The following is a 5,502-nucleotide window of genomic DNA, read 5'->3' as shown; positions in this document are numbered from 1 at the left end:
ACTGCATAATTTGTGGTAGTGGGGGACTGCGTTCGCGCTTTCCCCTGGTGTTTGACTTGGTAAACAAATAGACGACAATTTCGGTAGTGCTTCTATGGAGTCAACTTTCGGTTGCCGACTGTCGCTACGTGCTGCCTGTGCTGTGGTATTTTTTCCTGTCTGACTGCTGTGCTGTGGAGTTCTCGGTAGTTCCTCATGGCCAGTGAACGCACAACGTGTCTTAGCTTCGGTAGTCTGAACCGGTTTTTCTTTGTCGCTTAAATCTTTTCTCGGTTTCCTGCTCCGTGTGGCGCTTACCAGCAACGTCCGCGTTGCCAGGTAGCGGAATACAGAAATCAACGTCTGTGAAGAAAAGGCAGTGCCTGCAAAAACAACCGTTGGCCCCAGTTTGAGTGAAACCGGCGGCTATCATGCTAGCAAAAAATCAGCTGACAACACACACTATGTAGGCCGGTATCGTATAGAGTCCCGAACATAATGTAACTTGACTTATGAAATAGCAGTAGAACCACAGGCACAGGAAACAAAGCTCTGGAGAAAGCCAAGTCAGGAGTACGGGGTTGATTGAATACGGCATGCTGTATATAAAATAACGGAAGTTACCTGTGAGGAACATTCAACTTCTATACGGCATCCTGAAATAACGTATAATGAAAAACAACCCGAAGTTCTACTATACCTCGAACTGGCACAGTATTGTGAACACTTAGTTTTAATAAGTAAAAGTTTTTAAAAAGAAGTATGGAGGCAACTCCCTGCCTGTCCGTGGTTAGGACCCCGTGTTTCCACTACCACGGCCCTCGGTTCAATCCCTGGTCAGGAAACTGAGATTCCCGAAGCTTACGGGTTTAGCGAAAAAAACCCTAGATATGTATTTGCATGTTATATATACAACACCTGCATAAACACACACGCGTACACATATATGTAACTTACTGATCTCAGGCTTCAGAACAAAAAACAGAGTGGAAACTGTTCTCCAGCAGGTTCTGAGTGCAGCTAAGATGAAAAATACGGTGTCCTTCGTACAGAAAAATCACGGAACACTCCCTGTTCAGCTTCATCAGCAACGTCGCTGAACCCCATTTGCGTGAGTCCTAGGGTGAGAGCTACTAAGGACAGAACCAAAAACCCAAACGGAGCCCCTGAGCCCTGGGAGAGGGCGCACCAGGCCACGCCCTCAGCCTCCAACCTAGCCTCTTTCAGTTCCTTATCACTTTAGGAGAATGGGATCATTTTTGCAGATAGCAGAAAAAATGCAAGTCAAGTGTGTGAGCACCTTATTTTTCTCACATACCTGCCCCTTCTCTTCATGTACGGCTTCTGCTGATTGAAGCTGTAGGGGAGGCAAAACTTTACTTTTTACCCTTTGAGGCTCTCTGGCAGGGCCTGAGTATTAATGGATGTAAAACAGGAGGGGGGCACTTCCCTGAGGGTGCAGGGATTAAGAATCCGCCTGCCAATGCAGGGGACACGGATTCGAGCCCTGGCCGGGGCAGATCCCCACATGCCGCGGAGCAACTACGCCCGTGCGTCGCAACTACTGAGCCTGCGCTCTAGAGCCCACGAGCCACAACAACTGAGCCCGCGCGCCTAGAGCCCGTGCTCTGCAACAAGAGAAGCCACCGCAATGAGAAGCCCGCACACCGCAACGAAGACTAGCCCCGGGTCGCCGCAACTCGAGAAAGCTCGTGCACAGCGATTAATTTAAAAAAACAAACAAAAAATTTTTAAACAGGAGGAAGACATGCAGATTTTTACATGTATGTAGATGAAAACCCAAATTAAGTGGGTCTCCGAGGAACCCTGGTTCCTTTTTTTTTAAAATAAATTTTACTTTTGTCTGCGTTGGGTTTTCGTTGCGGCGCGCGGGCTTCGCATTGCAGTGGCTTCTCTTATTGCGGAGCACGGCGCGCAGGCTTCAGTAGTTGTGGCGCTACGGGCTTAGTTGCTCCGCGGCATACGGGATCTGCCCGGGCCAGGGCTCGAACCCATGTCCCCTGCATTAGCAGGCGGATTCTTAACCACTGCGCCACCAGGGAAGCCCACCCTGGTTCCTTTTATTGGCCCTGGTTCCTTTTGTTGGAGAATGATACTGAGAGACCAAAATCTGGTGTGTCATTGCTGTTAGGCCCTGTACCTATTTTACTCAGTGGATTACATTCCGTTATTATCATTACCTTGATTTGGCAGTGGGAACGCTTTCCAATTGGCTCTTGTGTGCTTGACATGCCACCGAATCAGTCACTGTACATTCCTTTACTTTTGGGCACAGTTGCATGTTCCAGGCTTGTATTTTCCCCACCTAAGAGCCTCGCCTCCCCTGGGGGCTGATATGCCCCTCCGCCCTCCTGCCCACAATGACTTTCTGTCGCAGTGAGGCTTACTGCGGAGCGATGGAGAAGGACCATCAGGTTTCTCAGGAGAGAGCACATCCGGGGCTCCACAAGGCCCATGGATATCCAGCCTCGGCTCCCCTCCTTCGCCCACCTACCCCGATTCCTTTGGCAGAGGCGGCTGCTTCCTGAAAGAGGTCAAGGTTCTGTGGACTTCCTGGAGAGGCACTGGAGTCCAGAGGGAGGGGCAGAGGGCACAGGTGTCCAGGTTGGACTCCTTACAAACGTTTCTGATCCCACCTGGTGTGTGCCCACCGCCCAAGACCGCTAACCCACCCAGCAAAAGTCCCACAGAGGCACGGCAAGCCACACCAAAGTGGCCTTCCCTCAGCTGGGTGTGTCGCCGCTCTCTGACCGGGCAGCAGGCACCTCTGCCCCTCGGAGGGTGAGGGGCAGTGCCTCAGAGGTCCCCTGCTACTATTCTCTGTGACACCCAGACAAGAAGAGTTGGCCGTGCTGAGACTCACACTCCCCTGTGCCGGTCACCCAAACCCACGCACCCCGCCCACTCCCCCAAAGCCAGGTTCCCAAGGGTTCCACACCTCCACATCCCGTCGGGGGTATATCCAACGAAGGCCTGAGGTTCTCTCTTTGGTCCTCATCCGCTGGTCTCTGCAGATGGTGACATTTGAGGCTGAGGTCTTTCTGTAGCTCCAGAGCAATAGACTCTTCCTGAAGGTCACCTGTCAGACTGCAGTGGCACGGCCTCCCAGGCCCACGGAGACTCCACAGACTCCAGGTCAGCCCCTCTTAGTTAGCAGTGGGACCGTGAGGAGGGCTGAGGCCGCAGCGGGGGGGCAACCGTAGGAGCTTGCCAGGAGAGCAAGACGGGTGGGGAAATGCAGTCTCCGGTTTGAGAGACAGAACCAGAACCGAAAAAGGGCTTGTGGGCTCAGGGGTCAGGGGAGGGCAGCGCTGGGCCCCTGAGGTTTCAGAGAGCCTCGCTCCCATCGGGGTTCTGCTGTGACTCCTCTCGGCGAGTCTACGGCGTTTCCTTTCCACAGGAAGGGAGGGGCAAGGACCACCCGCGGCGTTCTTCTCGGCACCCACACATCCCACCCCAACCAGGCTCTGTCCGCAAGGTGAAGCTGCTCCTTCTTGCTGAAAGCCCGGCCCATTTCCTCCTGGGTGCTCTCTGCTTGGGCCTCAGCAGCTTCCTCTTGGCCCCGCCAATTCAGCCTTAAGGACCCAATAAAGGTAGCCAGCTGGTCAGAAGCCACAGGCCAGTGGTTTGTGCAAGGAGGTGAGGTTGAGAGCCCCTCCATGATGGCAACTCCCCACCTGCCCACCACCCCACCCTCCACCCTTCTGCTCCCTGCCATCAGCCCCCATTGCCCCTGGCTCTCAGGGCTCTCTGAGCTCTGCCTGTGCTTTTGCTGTCCATCTTCCTTTCTCTCTCTTTCTCCCGCCCCACTCCCTTTCTATCTATCTATCTATCTATCTATCTATCTATCTATCTATCTATCATCTAATCTATCTATCAAGCTATCTATCCATCTATCTATCTATCTACCTACCTATCATCTATCATCTATCTATATCCATCAGATGTAGCAGAAGAATGGGTGCGGGCGTTTTCCCACCCTTGTACAGAGTGTGAGCGATCTTTGCTCTTTCGGCGGGAACTCAACCCCTCCAGCGGCTACCAGGAATAGGTGCGAAGGCATATGAAAGCTGAGGTTTCCAGGGGGCCACACCACCCTCCTCCCCCTCAGACTGACAGGACACCTGAAAGGTTCTCATAGGCACTGTCAAGGCCCACTGAGAGCCCTGCTGCGTTTTGCTCCTGCCGGTGTCGGCTTCCGCGCAGGTACACAACTGTCAGTGTCTTGGAGGGTGGCAGAATGTGGCTTGGAAGATCTCGGGGTGGCAGTTCTGCCCCACAAATAGATTAAGACGGTTGGCAAGGTTCTCTGTCTCCCTGGGTCTGTACCTGTAGAGATCATGGGAAAGACAGGGAAGGAGAGAGAGAGGTTGGGAGATTGAAAGACTGTGACTGGGAGAGACAGAGACAGTGACCTTCCTTTGGGGGGCAGAGCTGGGGACTGAGCCCGGGAGTGAGAGGGGGTTTCCAGGAAGGGTGCCGTAGTTGTCCCTGACCGTGTGACGGCCTGTGTGCTTGTCGGCCTCCAGGGCTTTGGGTGGGCAGCTCCTGCGTGCCCACCTGTTTGGCAGGGATGTGCGCGTGTCGAGCAGAGCGGGGGCGGTGGGTGAATAAAAGTGGAGAGGGCGCGGGCCGCGGTGGGGCCGGCGGGGCTGCGCGCTAAGGCGGGAGCAACCGGGCTGCGGGCGGGCGTGTGGCCTGCGGGCGGGAGGAAGGCGCAGGCGTGTTCCCTGGCCACGGCCCCCACGTGGCTGTGCGGGCGGCCCCCAAAGGCTTTCCCGCCTCTGGCCGGGGAGAGAGGATGCTGCGCGGCCTCAGGGCCTTGGGCGGGGCGGGGCCCCGGGGGAGGGGGTGTGCCCTTCACGAGGGCGCAAAAGCGACGGGCACCTCCTTCGAGCCGGAATCGAACCAGCGACCTAAGGATGTCCACACGTGTCGGCTCTACAGTCCTCCGCTCTACCAGCTGAGCTATCGAAGGGTGCGCGCCGCCAGGCCCGGGCCCTTAACTCTTTCTGGAAATGCCGGAGCACGGCACTGGGACGCCCGAGGTGAGACAGGCCCAGGGCTGTTTGGAGATGAGTTCGAACAGGCGAGGGCAAAAATGGGCTGAAACTTTCTTTTGCTGAAAGCAAGGCGAGACCGGACCCGAGCCCCGACCCACCCCTTCAACTGCGGGGCGCCGCGCGCCGCGAGCTCCCGTCTTCCCGGGTTCCCCCTCCAGGTGTCGATTCGTCGCCGCGCGCCCACGCTCCCCCGCCACGAGACACTCATTCCGGTGCCCCCCACGGGGAAGAACAGGGCCCTGGGAAGGTCGCGCTGGGGGCGTGGCGTATGTAGATGAGGAGGGGCGCAGAGGCTGCTGGTCCCACTCCGCCTGGGCCTCCGCGTCCTGCGTGTGGACACGCAGAGGCTGCCCGTTGTTCCCCGGGTGGCCGAAGCCGGGGCGAGGGGCGTGCAGCGGCGCAGGGCGCGGAGGCGGCGTGAGCGAAGTGACCGTGCGTG

The 5,502-nt window shown here is 56.4% G+C and overlaps 1 non-coding gene and 1 pseudogene across 1 annotated transcript; one reads left to right on the top strand and one right to left on the bottom strand.

Moving 5' to 3' along the window:
• Nucleotides 1–47, top strand: LOC113617069 (uncharacterized; annotated as a pseudogene).
• A 4,841-nt stretch (nt 48–4,888) lies between these two features.
• Nucleotides 4,889–4,978, bottom strand: TRNAY-GUA (transfer RNA tyrosine (anticodon GUA)). Its single transcript is given in 2 exon segments — nt 4,889–4,924; nt 4,942–4,978. It is a non-coding gene; the product is annotated as a tRNA-Tyr (tRNA).
• Nucleotides 4,979–5,502: the final 524 nt, after the last annotated feature.

Source organism: Aethalodelphis obliquidens, unplaced genomic scaffold (genome assembly GCF_003676395.1).
Source record: "Aethalodelphis obliquidens isolate GAN/ISIS:26980383/991018 unplaced genomic scaffold, ASM367639v1 scaffold1677, whole genome shotgun sequence".
Classification (NCBI taxonomy): Eukaryota; Metazoa; Chordata; class Mammalia; order Artiodactyla; family Delphinidae; genus Aethalodelphis; species Aethalodelphis obliquidens.
Note: the sequence above shows the minus strand (reverse complement) of the source record. Positions and strands in the feature narration are given on the sequence as shown.